This window comes from Adiantum capillus-veneris, chromosome 29 (assembly GCF_014529385.1).
Source record: "Adiantum capillus-veneris isolate H3 chromosome 29, ASM1452938v2, whole genome shotgun sequence".
Classification (NCBI taxonomy): Eukaryota; Viridiplantae; Streptophyta; class Polypodiopsida; order Polypodiales; family Pteridaceae; genus Adiantum; species Adiantum capillus-veneris.
The window spans coordinates 43,653,366-43,667,881 of record NC_140959.1 but is presented as its reverse complement, the minus strand read 5'-3'; the positions used below and the strand labels follow the sequence as shown (position 1 = coordinate 43,667,881).

General features: G+C 37.9%; 1 pseudogene; it reads left to right on the top strand.

The window, feature by feature from the left end:
• The first annotated feature begins 748 nt into the window (after positions 1-748).
• Positions 749-12,286, top strand: LOC147419113 (uncharacterized; annotated as a pseudogene).
• Positions 12,287-14,516: the final 2,230 nt, after the last annotated feature.

Here is a 14,516-nt window from a genome sequence, read left to right as displayed (position 1 = left end):
TTCTTTCTATGCATAACAAGAGGATAATTCAGTTACACTAAGTAGAGGATCCGATTACATGGTTGGCTCTTGTATATTGCCAAAATACCTCCAATTAGATGAACCATTTTGAAAAATGGCTCTTTTTTTTACTAAACATTTACGTAGCAAAGTGCACACTATTATTTCAATGTGAAAAATGTTTTTCAAAATGTTGTTTATTTTTTCATGAGAAATATTGTTTAAATTGATGTTATTTTTGACACATCTATTTAGGAGTGTTCACGTTGCTCTATTGGCCCCCATACAATCCCTTCCTTTAGATATCGGTAGTCCAAATATTGATCATCATGTAGGTACTTTTGAGGCTACAACAATCATACCTAAACCCTTAGACCATCCCACAACTTTTGGCAAGGATGTTCAAGGGTGTATCGGAGAGCAGATAGTTGAGGACTTCATAGTGAATAGATCTCAAGACCCTCCACGTATACCCCTTTGTATATTGATGGAAAATGCAGCCATAGGAGTAGTTGGACTTGGTATCGAGGGCCTTGTAAGAAGATTTGAGACCTTACAATATAGTGTTCTTGGAGCACCTTTCATTGTCTCCTTCAAGAGGGCTGGGTATGATAAACAGCCTGTCACAAAAAATAGCAAATTAGAGTGGGGCCAAATCTGACATTGAGAGGGCCTTGCCTCTAGAATGGGAAGATCTTTGTGGAAAAAATTATTTGTTTGGGATGGCAACCATCGCCTGAAGACTTGGATGAGCATGATCAAGTCACGTAAATCTTTTCTTTATAAAGTATATTTCTTTCATAATTATTATAAAGGTGGGTTTATCTTACACTAGTTTTTGAATTCTTAGAGTACTCAATGATAAAATAGAGGCATTGCTCTTTGAAGTGCCGATTTGTCAACGTGCATGGAGGAGCAGAGGGAGAGCTCATCCTTGCTTAAAGGACTCAAAATGAGTGAGTATTGAGTTGTTTTTTTTGAACGATAGAGATCTGTTTCTCTTATGCGTTTAATTCTTTGAGTTTGAATGCTTTTGAAGAATTGGTCGCACAACCATATGTACCAACTTTGGCCAATAACTATTTCTATTTCAAAATCTTTCTACCGCTAGTAAAGAGTCTCTTTTGAAGGATTTTCCAATAGAGTGGTTGCATTGGATAGAAGTAGAATTGGCTTGTGAAAGAAAGGCAAATAAGGGTACATGGTACAATGCACCAACTATTCTTTTGGCAATACTTTTTTGGAAGGTTAGTATATTCTTTTCTTGTGTTGGATAGTATTGTTTGCTCTTCTTTGTTGTGTCTTGACTCTCAAATTCTTAAGATTCTTCTTATTAATATAAAGTTACCTTGTAATTAGTAAGAGTTTGATGGTACTATAATGAAAAATATTGCAGACATAAATGATCCTTCTTTGTCTGCACAACATAAGGGAACCCTTGATATGAGTAGAACCAAAAATGTTTTCAACGAAAGGGCTTACAAAGTACGTATATTTTTGTAACCTCCTTATCTACTAACATGCACTTTTCTTTCTAACATGCACTTTGGATTCTCTTTTGAAGATGTTATCAATTGCAAATCCAGCAAATGGGGTTGGAATCTTCTCTCTTTTTTTTTAGCTATAGTTGGGTAAAAGAGAAAGATATGATTGCTCTAACCAAGGATAAAGTTCACTCATTAGCCACAACAAAGATTACACCTGAGTGGTAAGAAAAGTTTTAAGCGAAGTTGTAAGATTATGGAAACATTTTAGAAATGAGACTTACTACTTTTCATTGCATATATTGAATTTAGAAAACAAGATGTTTTTCAATCTATTTTGACATGCAAAAGAGATGATCCTCATAGCGAAAGGTATCTTAGCGCACAAAAGTTTAGAATGTACTTGAGAAAGGAGTGGTACTGGGGAAATTTGTTAAAGCAATGCCTTAAGTTGAAGGGAAAGTTCATTCCTAACGGCTTCGAGACTTGGTTCTCTCATCAATAGAGAGAACATTTGGACTTCGATTTCCCTGAGCTATGGGGAAAAATGAATACCAAAGAAGCATATGACAAGATCCCAGAGCTCTTGGAGTCCACAAAGAGGCTCCTTTGTAGGTGATAAATGTTGATTATATGATGGTGTATCTGTCTTGTCTTGTCAAGAGAATCTTTAGATTTTTTACGCAAGTTGTTTGGTGTTCAGTTATTAAAAGTAAATGGTTGGTGAAATTCTTTGATGATCACTCTTTAGAAGTTATGCCAGAGAGGATTGAGAATTGGAAAGATCCTTCAGGGATTGATTCTATGTTTTTGTCTTGGATGGTCAATAGAGGATTCAATGATTGGGAGAAAGATCATTGCCCTTCGTGGCTTGATTACTCACATGGCTCTTATCCAAGAAGTGAAGAAATATTTTTTAATGGTATGTTTATTCACTTAATATGAGTTCATTCAATTAGTAGATTGTTTAGTTTATTATTCATTATTGTTTTTTGTAGGACAAGACAATGTGTCTGTAGTGGGAGCCACCATGGAGGAGATTGAATCTGCCTCCAATAAATGTGTATTTCTAAGAGAGCACACTGATTAAAATGAATCTAATTCTTGATCCCTCCATGGGTTGTTCAATAAAGAAGAGGCTTGAGTTCATGCATTCCATTATTCCAAAGAAGTCACAACAGAAAACCATGAAGACCTTAATGACAATGAGTATAGGTACTCTAAAAATTATGATAGGTATTGCTTGTTCTCAAATTTGCATACAGGCATGGCTTGTCAAAGGCATAAAAACCTAGCAAGGTTGGGCATGCCAAGGTTTTTCTTTAGCAAACTTTGGCTATCCAAAGGCCAATGCTTTGTGTGAAGATCAAAATCAAGGAAGGCTTCAGTACGAAATGATCTCAATTTGAAGCACAGCTTTGAGTACACCATATTTAAGCTACCCTTCATCGAAGAGATATGCTTGTGTTTTACATTGAGCAAGAAATTGGGGGATAGACTCAAATTTTTTTTGCCAGTGTGTACGACACAATCGGATTAGATTCCTTTTGTCGATATCCAAGGTATTTATTGAATATTTTTTGGTGTATGACGAGACATATTGGTGTATCCGACAAGATTCTAGGTACTCCTTTTTTAGTTTCAATTTCAATTCGGAATTCTTGCTACAATGATTATCATCCAAAGGATACACATAAGCTTACAAAGCTTCCTTGATCCCCATTATAGCACAGTTGTGACTAGATTTAGTATTTCTCATCTATCTGCATGGATTTACGTGTACAAATGATTGTTATTTTTACAATTGCTATGAATTATGCCAAGATGCATCATTATTTTTGAAGCTGCAAAAAATTTTAGGGAAGCATGGTTTGCATTCAATTACAATAAGGCTAGAAGTAGATTGGGCCACAGAGCATGAATCCATATTTTTGTGTCCATTCGATGTATAATCACTTCAAAGCCATTGTAGCTTACCAACGTGCAAGCAACTAGGTACGTAAAGTACATTGAAAACACAATTGTGAGGGCCATTCCATGGACCACCAACTATACCATCTCCAAATGGATACACCATGATCTTCGACATCCCTCTCGCTTGAGACCGACACCAAGACAGGCCTCCTCCTACTCTTCGATTCCAACTCAAGGGGGTGATAGCATTCACTTTCTCTAATATGCATCCCTTAGCCCCGAAGCACCATTGCTGAGCGGTCCAACTTTCCAATCAAAGTCATCAGACTAAATTCAAACTCCACCTTCCAAGGTCAACTGGTGGAAGTTCTCTAGTTCACCATTTGTTCAAGGTCCCTCACGCTTTTTTCTTGATTATGACCCAGCACAGCCGCAGAGCGTTCCCCTAAGTTGAGTGTATTTAATATCTATCCAAAACCCTTGTTTCCAAGTTTGATCCCCACTTCGTAGATCGGAATCATTTACCCCAGATCTTAACTTAATGGACAACATAAAATTGGGTTCAACATTCCGGCCAACAAATTAACCCTCCAAAATCTACCCACCCACTGAACCGTTTGATAAATGCACCCTTTCAAAGTAGTACTATGATACTACAAAACGGTATTCCAATCATGTTGACCTAAGAATACATTTCAAGCATTTGAAAGAAGCATGCAAACTATTGCATACCCTTGTAAGTGTGCATTTATCAGGTCGTTCCCACCTTTTCCTTTATAGAATATGTTATTTCCTTTTCCCTTTAGAATTAGTGAAATTATCTAGCTATTTTTCAAGCAATCACATATACTCCTCCAGGCATATCCCTATCCTCGTCCAACGACTTGGGTATCATATCTCCTCTGCCACGTGTGGAGGCGGCACCTTGACACAATTTTGAATTCTTATTTTTCTTTATCTTGTGTGGGAAATGGTCACAAAAATATTATATTCTAGATTCTATTTTTTTCTTTTTAAATCAATAATCCAAGAAGCAGAGAAAAGGTCGAACTAATAAGACAATTGTTGAATAGTCCACTTAGGTTCCTAGCCTTTCCAAGGTTACTTTTTACCAAACAGTTATAAGAGTTCCTTAATTAAATCGCATCCTCCTCTCTTATCCTCATCCCCTCATCGATCCATTTTCCTTAGTCCTTTTCCCGTTGGCAGCAGGTCTACCTGGACTAGGCTGATTTCCAGATGCATCTGTGGGTCCCTATCACCCGACCAGGGCACACTACCATTCAATCCCATTTCTACGACAATGAATGAACCTGAGCTCAAAACATAGACCAATGGTTATGAGACCTAGCCCAAAAGGACCATCCCTCGTTGTATCCCATTGGTAAACACCTGCGTCCGCCTTGTCCAAGCATGTAGGACAAAGTTCACACTTAGATCTTCTATGTTATGCTAGGGCTATCCACATCAAATATTCTCGGTAAATTTTTAATTTTAGTTCAAATTTAGATTAAGTTCCTCGAGTTATAATCTCATGGTTCCTAGTTTATTTTAATCTTTAATCAAACAAGACTTTAAGAAATACAACGAGTCTCTTGGGAAATTAAAGTTTTGTCTTAACGTAAGTTTCAAGTTAGCCCCGACTTTGACGAATCCCATTTTGGTCCCTTTGCATCATTAGCCATCCATGGGGCATCTCCATGGAAGCAATGGGAGTTTTCTGTTCAAGCAAAACGGTCATGACATCTGTGAAGCTATCCCCTTACTCCTCCCTTTGAATTTGCAAAAAAACTTGAAAGTAGACAAACTTGAAAGGAACAATGCATATGCTTTCTACAATGGATTTTTGCTTTGGTGTGATCTAAGCATAGTAAACACAAAACATCGGAATGCACCAACTTGAAATATTGAGATAAATAATCATGGAACTTCCTTTGAGTGCTTATGCAAGAGTGAACTCCTTCCATGCATGGTAGTATTAGCATAAAAAATACAAAGTTCCTAAGAGTGGACATGCGAGTGTGGTGAAACGTGGTTCATGCAATAGTGTATGAATGATTAACAAATTCTTCTTTAAGAAGGGATTTAAGCATACCTTTGCTACCCTGGAGAGGATTAATTATGTAGCTAGAAGAGGCTTATGGTTTAGGACTTTCCAATTGATAAGAGGGGGGGATACCTTAATTGGAAGAAAATTCCCACTTCCAAGGAAAAACTTCTTTGATTAAGATAGGGCTACCCTTCAAAAGTTAACTCTCCTTGAGGGAGTTAGTATTAACTTATTTGTATCACTACACATGCTCTTTTTCTCTTTGAAAGAAGAAAAATCATATTTCTTGAATTTACAGAAAAACTTGTGGACCTTTCATAAGAGCATTCTTTTTAGAGTAAATTGTAATGCTACTTTGAATAGAATGTTTAATTCCAAAAAAATTCACTACTTAATTGCTCATGATTATGTGGAAATTATCTCGTGAATCTTTAAAATAGGAAAATATATTTCTACTCTCTTTATGCCATATTAGTTTGGTAATCTAGAGAACGGAACTTGAAATATAAGTATGATCCCCAGTCACCTATGGTTACAAAGAGTGCTTTCTACTCTCTATATGCCATATGAGTTTGATAATCTAGTGAACGGAACTTGAAATATACGTACGATCTCCAGTCACCTATGGTTAAAGAGAGTGCTTTCTACTCTCTCTATGCCATATCAGTCTAGTAATCTAGAGAACTTGAAACAATGGAACTTGAAATAACATAAGGGTTAGCTGCTAGCAACATGGTTAGTAGTAATGAACCATAATTAGAGGGAAACAAAAAAATTAAGTAGTTATTTCTTCTTCTCAAGAAAAAGGCTTGCTTAAAGAAAAAATGAGAGCTTAAGCATAAATTTATGTAAGCATGAAAGTAAATCACTTTCAAGTAAGTGCAAGAGCATAAAAGAATAAGAAAATGTTACCTTAGTGTGTGTATGGTCTAGTCTTCTGCTTGCTTTGGATGTAGTCGGCTTTTCACTTTGCTTGAAGACCACTAATTTGGCTACTTGGAATGAGATAATGGTAAGAGGCAAAGATTAAGAATTAGGAGAGAGAGAGGAAGAGTGTAGTGTGAAGAAGAAGATCAAGTTTCACAGACAAGAAATTCTAGTTAAATACAATAGAATTGTACAATAATTCATTTGCTGTTGAAAATAAATTTTGTACAAGGTAGTGAAGAGAACAAAGTAAAACAAGGGAAAAAGTAATCCCAATTTAGAAGTGATGTTGCTTTAAGGTAAAAGAAAACCCCCATGTCATCAACCACGTTGAATAGTATGTTTTAATCAAAGAAGGTAGCCCGCACCTGCACCCATAGTAAACAAGAAAACGCTCGGTTAGCAATTGTTACTGTGTACATGTGATGCATGGGCATCTCAGTTGTTATCCATGTCCCAATGAAAAAAACAAATGTTGTAATTTGATATATAGAAAAAGAAATTCTTTTGTAAAGTTCTTACTGTACGAAAGTTTTAGGTATTTAAAAGCTGAGATTTCCCATAGAAAAAGCTCCCATCAAAGTTTTTCCCAAATTTTAAATACAAACCAGAGCCTATTTTATGAGTTTTGAGCACGTTCAATCATATTTACTGCCATCATAAAAAATACCTCTATCTCTTAGTTTTTGTCATGTCCGACATACTTTTATCAAAGCGTGTTACAAACTACATTTCATTCCATGTTACCATATACTACTCAATCCTTTCCTCTCTTTTCATTTAGAAAAAGTGACAGTATAAGTCTTTTTTGTAAGGAAAAAGAATATATATATGTATTGATAGTGTATACCGTCATGCTACTATTTTGAAAAACAATAGCCAGGCAAGTCTATGCAATTAAGAAAAAGCATTACCCAGAACCAACACAGAAGCAGACAGAGAAAAGTTGAAGTAAGGCTAAAAAGCCGGGACCAGCTAAAGCAAAGTCGACGAAATCTCTAACACTAGAGAGAACCTATTAAACCATCAACCCTTAAAATTTTTCCTTGTAGCCGCATCAAGCGGGTAGGCGAACATCTTCCTACATACTAAAATAAGATAAAGAAAGAGCAAATACTGGCAGGCTTAGTTTATTGTATAGCTGAGGGTCCAAACTAAAACCAGGCAAGCAGTAACCAGTCAACAAACTGAGCAGGTGGCGAGCCACAAAAAACTCTCAGCAATCTTACAGGTAGGTGATATTGTAAGAAGGTAAAAGAGATCAAGTAAAAATGTAAAAAATACTACATCAATAGGGTAAGTGATGCTATTCAAAATTTACAAATCTTTTCAACATAGGGCAGCTCCTCGGAAACTAGTACTCAATATGACAGTGAGCTTACACTTATCAAAAAATTTAGTGAAACAGACCCCGGAACTGAGCCACATTCGATCTAAAGTCTGTCCAATTAGCGAGAGTAACTCAAACCAGGAGTTTTACTAATTACCCAAGCATTTTAACAGTCACAGCCCGGCACAATCAAAAAGTTCTTGAAGATTTTTTTATCCTCCGAAACTTTTCAAAAACTTGCAATACCTCTGTTTCCAGCACATAATCAATATTGAGAAATTATTTTACGAAAATCAGCAACAACAACCCACAAAGAATCACAACCTCCAATCCATCATAAATCCATCCAATGAGCAATAGTTAAAACCATAAAGCATGCTATCTAACTTAAGTTTATCCCATTACTCATAAACTTAACTAAATCTGCTCAACCCCATTTTAAAAGCAAGCCGAGTTACAACAATTTTAAAAAATAAAGCACCTCTAAACTCGGAGGAGAAGACAACTCCACAACCACATTCTCTTTAGTTTTAGGCATGTTGTAGTCCCCACAGTTAACAGTCACATAACAATTGCTAAGTGAGTTTAGTACTCACCTGATCACATTCCGTGTGGAATTTATAGACGACACAGTCCAACTGTAGGTGATAAGACCAGACAGTAGCTAGCTATCAATGCACTCTTGTTTATCGCTTATAGCTTGGGTCATCAGGGATTGTAATAGTGCAAGATACGTGAGTCGTAAGCGCGGGAGCCGCTAGTTAGTGCAAACACCTTTCTTAAATAGAAGGTAGCGTGTGATAGAGCATCCAAAAGGACAGGGTCACAATATGCAGGCGGTAGCAAGAACACGCCATACCAGTGATACAAAAGGTTAGGGTTAATAGGCAGCATGGACTCACTATTATAATAATTTTAAAAAAAAGGCTAAAAATGAATCCCATTACCATTTACTGCTAGTGAAGAAAATAAGAGAAATAGTAAGTGGCAGTAGCTAGTTAAGACTTTTTTTAACTAAAGCCGAAGCTCGCCTCAAAAAAAAAAAAAAAATGCGGTAAGGACTCCAACATTAGAAGGATTTTGACGAATAATTACCAATAATATTGACATATTATAAGAGACTAATATCAGTCGGATTGCCAAATAGGTATGTTCCAAGGGGAATATATGGCATGAAAAAAAGTTACAGTGTTACAGTATTCAAGAAGTGAGGGCACATAAGGAGGGTATTTAGTATGGATAACATCCAAAAAGAGGGTGCAATGAGGGTCTATATAAGACAAGCATATTCTATCATAGAATGCACTGTAACCAACTTGGGCACTTCTGATCTTACAGGAGCTTACAAGTTTCTTCCATAGCTTGTCTTTAGCTGTGTCTTTATACTTTATCAGCTATGGCTTATATTCAAGAACAAGCATTAGCGATATCTCTTGCTCATTTGCAGTAGTCAAGAGAGTCAATCTGGGAGACGACCATGCTCCATTATGAGCATCTTCTATTCCCTCAATTAGGAACATTTGTACGAAATGGTGGACATATCAAAATAGAATAACACGGGTGACCCTTTGCGGTCGAGAACACTTCAAGAATAACATCCATCTGGGGATGGTCAGGGAAGCCCTAGGTATAGGGCCACAGTATTATAATGTGGGACACTTAATAAAGCGTGGATTTAATGATCAATTATATTTTCTAGCATAGTTTCTACCACATCATAAAATAAATTTGTATCCTCATTTGGCATACCCTTAGGAGGATACTTTAACCAGACACCCTATACCAAAGAGTTAGGAGTGATTTTAGTTAACCATATCTTACCTTTGGCTGAGCGCCCAAACATTTGTTACTATTGTGACAGTTGCCTATGTGATCATGTAATGGATGGGTAAAATGAGATGTAATGGCCAAAAAAGTAACAAAAGTTTTATAGACTCAACGCCATGCTTTTTCATTAAAATTATTTGTAGCGAAACATGAGTAAGGATCAATGCAATTTTGTCTTTGTGTGTGTGTGTGTGTGTGTGTGTGTGTGTGTGTGTGTGTAGGCCCACTCATTCCCAGGCAGCATATTCTACGAGGTAGTAGACCCCAAGAAAATGGGCCTACTACCTTGACAAGAGAAAATAAGCATTCAAAAAGAAAGGGTTTTCTTTACATAAATATTTACTGAAGAGTATTTTATTCTGGTTTAGTGAGACTAATCAAGCTTTGTAGGTCATACTTAAGGCTAGACCATTTATGCATTTTTAAGGAATTGTAGATACATGCAACAAGGTCTTTTTTATGAAACCCATTATTGATAAACTTGGTAATCAGAGTGTTGATTTCTTGATATGCTGAAAAGCTGTTTCATGAGTCATAAGCTATAAGGAACATCATTCCTAGACATGTGTGTAAGGAGTTTCTAAAGGGTCTATTGCTTTTCCTTTTGGTAAATACAGAGGATTTGATCTTCAGATTTTGTCTTTTCAGATTTTCTCTTTTCCAAAAGAAACGAGTATAAAAATTACCCAAGAATGGGGGAGTTAAAGTAATCTCGATATTCAAGAAGTGAGTCCTAGAGACAAACCATTTATCAAGCCTCATTATTCTATCTAGGAAGGTAGGTTCAATATTAAGACAGGTCGGATAAATCTCTCTAAGCGTTTCTTCGAACATGGGATTGTTCACGCTACATAGGTCATCCATAAACCTAAACATATGAATAAAGTGTGAAAGTAACAAAGCCCTGGCTGGGTCACTCATCATTTTTATAAGCCATTGAAATTCGAAGTGACAAAGATAAAGATTACACATAACAGGAGAACAAGAAAATCCCATTGGGATCCCTAAAATATGCTATCATGTCCACGCACGTGCATGTGACTGACCGTCGACACACAACATGACTATTTGACATCTATACATCGTTCGCCATACTTGAAAACAAATATCACATTCCAAATTCATGTAAACACCTCGTTATATACAGATTTCCATGCATATAGCTCCTACTATGTACAAACAAAAAGTGGTTTATCAACGTTGAACTCGTAGATGATTTGACGGTAGAAAATCCTTCGAATATAATCAGTATACCTCTAAAAGGTTCGCCCTTGAGATCTAATCGTCTATGAAGATCTCTTGATATGTGCCCCCTGTGTCCATGTCTTTCAGCCTTACGTATGTATGCCTAAGTAGTGCTATATACTTAATGTAATCAAACCTACAAAGTTTGAAACATATATTTAATTAATTTTTTGTTAAATTCCTGCAAATATAGTCACTTAAGTCCCCCTTGAGACTTCATTGTCTATCAAGATGTGCCCTTTCTGTCCATGTGTAATTTCACTCTTGGCCATGCCTCTGAAGTGCTGGAAAGAAACATGGAGTTATTGTAATCACACCTACCAACTTTGGAATTTACCTCAAATTCAACTTTGAAGGTGAAAAGGCGTACAAAATAAAGAGAGACCTAATGTAAAAGCATCCGAATATAATTTCTTTACCACTAGAAGGATCCCCGTTAAGATTGCATTGTGTATCAAGGTCTCCTGATATGTGTCTTCACTCTTAGGTATGCTTGAGGAGTGCTCTAAAGAAACATAGATTCAATGTAGCTACCCCTACGACCTACAAAACTTTATTGTGAGAAGCTCCAAACATAGTGACTAGTTTACTTGTCAATTTTGTCACATGTGAGTTTTTAACTGCGTGTATTTCGGTGATTGAACCCCACCTTTTTGAATTCACCATTATACTTCAAATTACCTCAAGGTAGGGGAACCTACAAAATCAAGGGGAATTCAAACCTTGTAATAATCTAATATATTAGAATCTAATATATTCCCACGGAAATAGGACCATAGAGTGTAATCTCTATATAAAGGGCCACAAGGCGCTTCATTTTTTCAATCATTAGTAATTACTGTAACAGGAGAAGGAGAGAAGCAAGATGGAAGGCAGGAGGAATAGTTCGACGTTGGCGCTTCATGTATGCATCTGTTTGGGGATGTTTGCTAGCAGGCAGCGCCTTGGCCCAAGAGCAGCAGCGCGCAGGCATGCAACAATTAACAATGATCTTGTTATGGCATGCAGCAATTAACGCTGATGATGTTGTTACGGCATGTAGCAATCAACGATGATGTTGTTGACGTGGCATAACCTATACTATGCATAAATTAACACTCTTGTTCAATTGCATACAGCTCGACGACGGCCAGCATTGCTACGCCATTGTATCCTGATGTTCATCCCGCCACCCTCAAGACATGGTGCGTCCCTGATAAAAACACATCAGAGCGGGAGCTGCACATTTTGCTTACCCGCATGTGTCACCCCGTCCGTCCGGTTGTGGTGCCCGTCGTACACGCCGGTGCCCGCCACCGTCCCCACCGACACATGATAGGTCCGGCAGCCAGTCCAGTGCCTACCCCAATTACCAACGGCCGTGTGTTGCCCACCAAATTTGTGATGCCATCCTCTCCCTGCATGGGCGTTGCATTCTTCCTTATACTCTCTACGACCATGCCTCCTATGCCACGAATATCTATTGGCAGACGCAGTTGTGACCAGCGGGCATCCCTTGCACCACGATAGTTGGCGTTGCCACCCACGTGGTGTACGCTGATCCGAGTAATCTCTCTCTCTCTCTCTCTCTCTCTCTCTCTCTCTCTCTCTCTCTCTCTCTCTCTCTCTCTCTCTCTCTCTCGGGGGCGCGGTTGTCTTTGTCTCACCTTTCAATGCCACTAACTCTGTGCAATATATACTTTTAAGCCCCACGCTGCCAATATCCGAGGACCACTGACGAAGCACAAAAACTCCTTAGGGAGAGCTAGCCCTTCCCATTGTCGCTGCTACGTGCTATGTGTGTAGTCATCTTCTTGATATTGATGGCACTAGCTGTCATTGCCTCGAGCAATGAGGATGAAGTCTCTTTTGACATTGTCACTTCCATTCATGTTGTGTAATCCAATCTCCTTTCTCATATCTTTCTATTTGCACTTAATTCATTCATGGAATTTGGTTTTTCTTTCAAGGAAGAAACTCGTCGTAACTGTATATAACTTCTCTAGATCTTTGCACATAAACCTGAATACTCTGTCAATGTTTTTTCTATATCTATTTATTAAATACATTACTTATTTTTCAACGACACATGCAAAATATACATCTATTTTTAAATTACATTTCTAAATCTAGAGTTTTTTTCCTATTTATGTATTACTTACATCAAAATTATCTATATATTCTAAGTTTACATTTACATCATATTTATGTTTTTCGTATGTTATATTTAGATTATACTAGTAGGTCTCCCCATTCTCAGGAAAAAAAAAATGTTGCAAAAAGGGATCAAGATGCGTTGACGGGTTTTGTTGTTTTTTGGGTTTTGGGGGAGTATACTTTTGTTTTTTTATTTCATTCAAGGCTCACCTTCCATTTCACTACGTCAAGGGTCGCTCCCTCTTCTCTACAGCCCTCTTTTTATAAATGTAGCCTTTGAGAGTATAGTTTTGATTTTTTATTTCATTCAAGACTCACCTTCCATTTCACTACGTCAAGGGTCGCTCGCTCTTCTCTACCGCCCTCTTCTACTACTTTTGCAGACGGTTCTCTTTCATAGCTTTCCACGCACCACTACCATAGCCTCTTTCTTAGTTTGGCATTGTCCCTTGCTCAGACGATCATCTTCCCAAACCACACACCATTTGCGTCGGTCACTTATCGTTTTGTGTTGAAAGTCTAATAGCAATTTATTGTCGTAGCATTGTATTGATTGATTTTCTGCTCTTGACCTTGATGGCTCTCTCTCTCTCTCTCTCTCTCTCTCTACATTGCTTCAACTTCAGTGGCTTCCTGCTTCTTGCACCAATTGTATAGCCGCCCTCGACCTTGATCTCTCTCTCTCTCTCTCTTTCTCTCTCTCTCTCTCTCTCTCTCTCTCTCTCTCTCTCTCTCTCTCTCTCTCGCGCGCGCTACGTTGCTTCAGCTTCCTGCTTCTTGCGCCAATAGTAAAAACAACCTTAGACTAGGCTAGTGTAGCGCGAGTTCAAAGTTAATCTTAGAGTTTTTGGCCTTTTAATTTTTTGAACCCATTAGTAATACTCTATATTTGTAGATTAAGTTTGAATGATATTATATCATAGAGACGAGAGAGAGAGAGAGAGAGAGAGAGAGAGAGAGAGAGAGAGAGAGAGAGAATGGGTGGTACAATTCTCCCTAGCTGCGAGTCTGCATGGAAAATAAAATACAAAGCATCGAGATTGAATGTCCCAATCACCTCCTACGACTTGCTAAGAGGCTAGAGGAGACAATGTCACCTTGAACCATAGTAGAGAGAGAGAGAGAGAGACACAGAGAGAGAGAGAGAGAGAGAGAATTAATAGTACAATTGGCCCTAGCTACACATTTGTACTTACATAGATTGATAGAGAGAGTATCGAGGGTGAACATCATGATCACCTCCATTGACCAAAATTAAAGGGTGTCGAAACGAAGCCCCCAATAGTGATTCCAAGTAGCCCAAAGGTGCATATGGAATCTCTAAGTGAACTCAAAAAAGCCGCACAGATTTGGGTTGAAACTTGGAATAGGGATATTGCATAGCAAAGGGCAGTGGCAATTAAGTAGCACATTTCAAGTAGCCTGTCGAGAGTGGGAATAGTCTGTAGCTCAACGAATGCATTGAGAGCTAGGCCTGACACGGTCATGGATGGTGAGTGTGCAACTGCCCCCACATCTCAATGCCAAGGGTGGGTGCGGCCCTACATATCAATGTTAGGGCAAAGCCTCGAAGATTACTGCCTAGTGCAACAACGCGCAAACA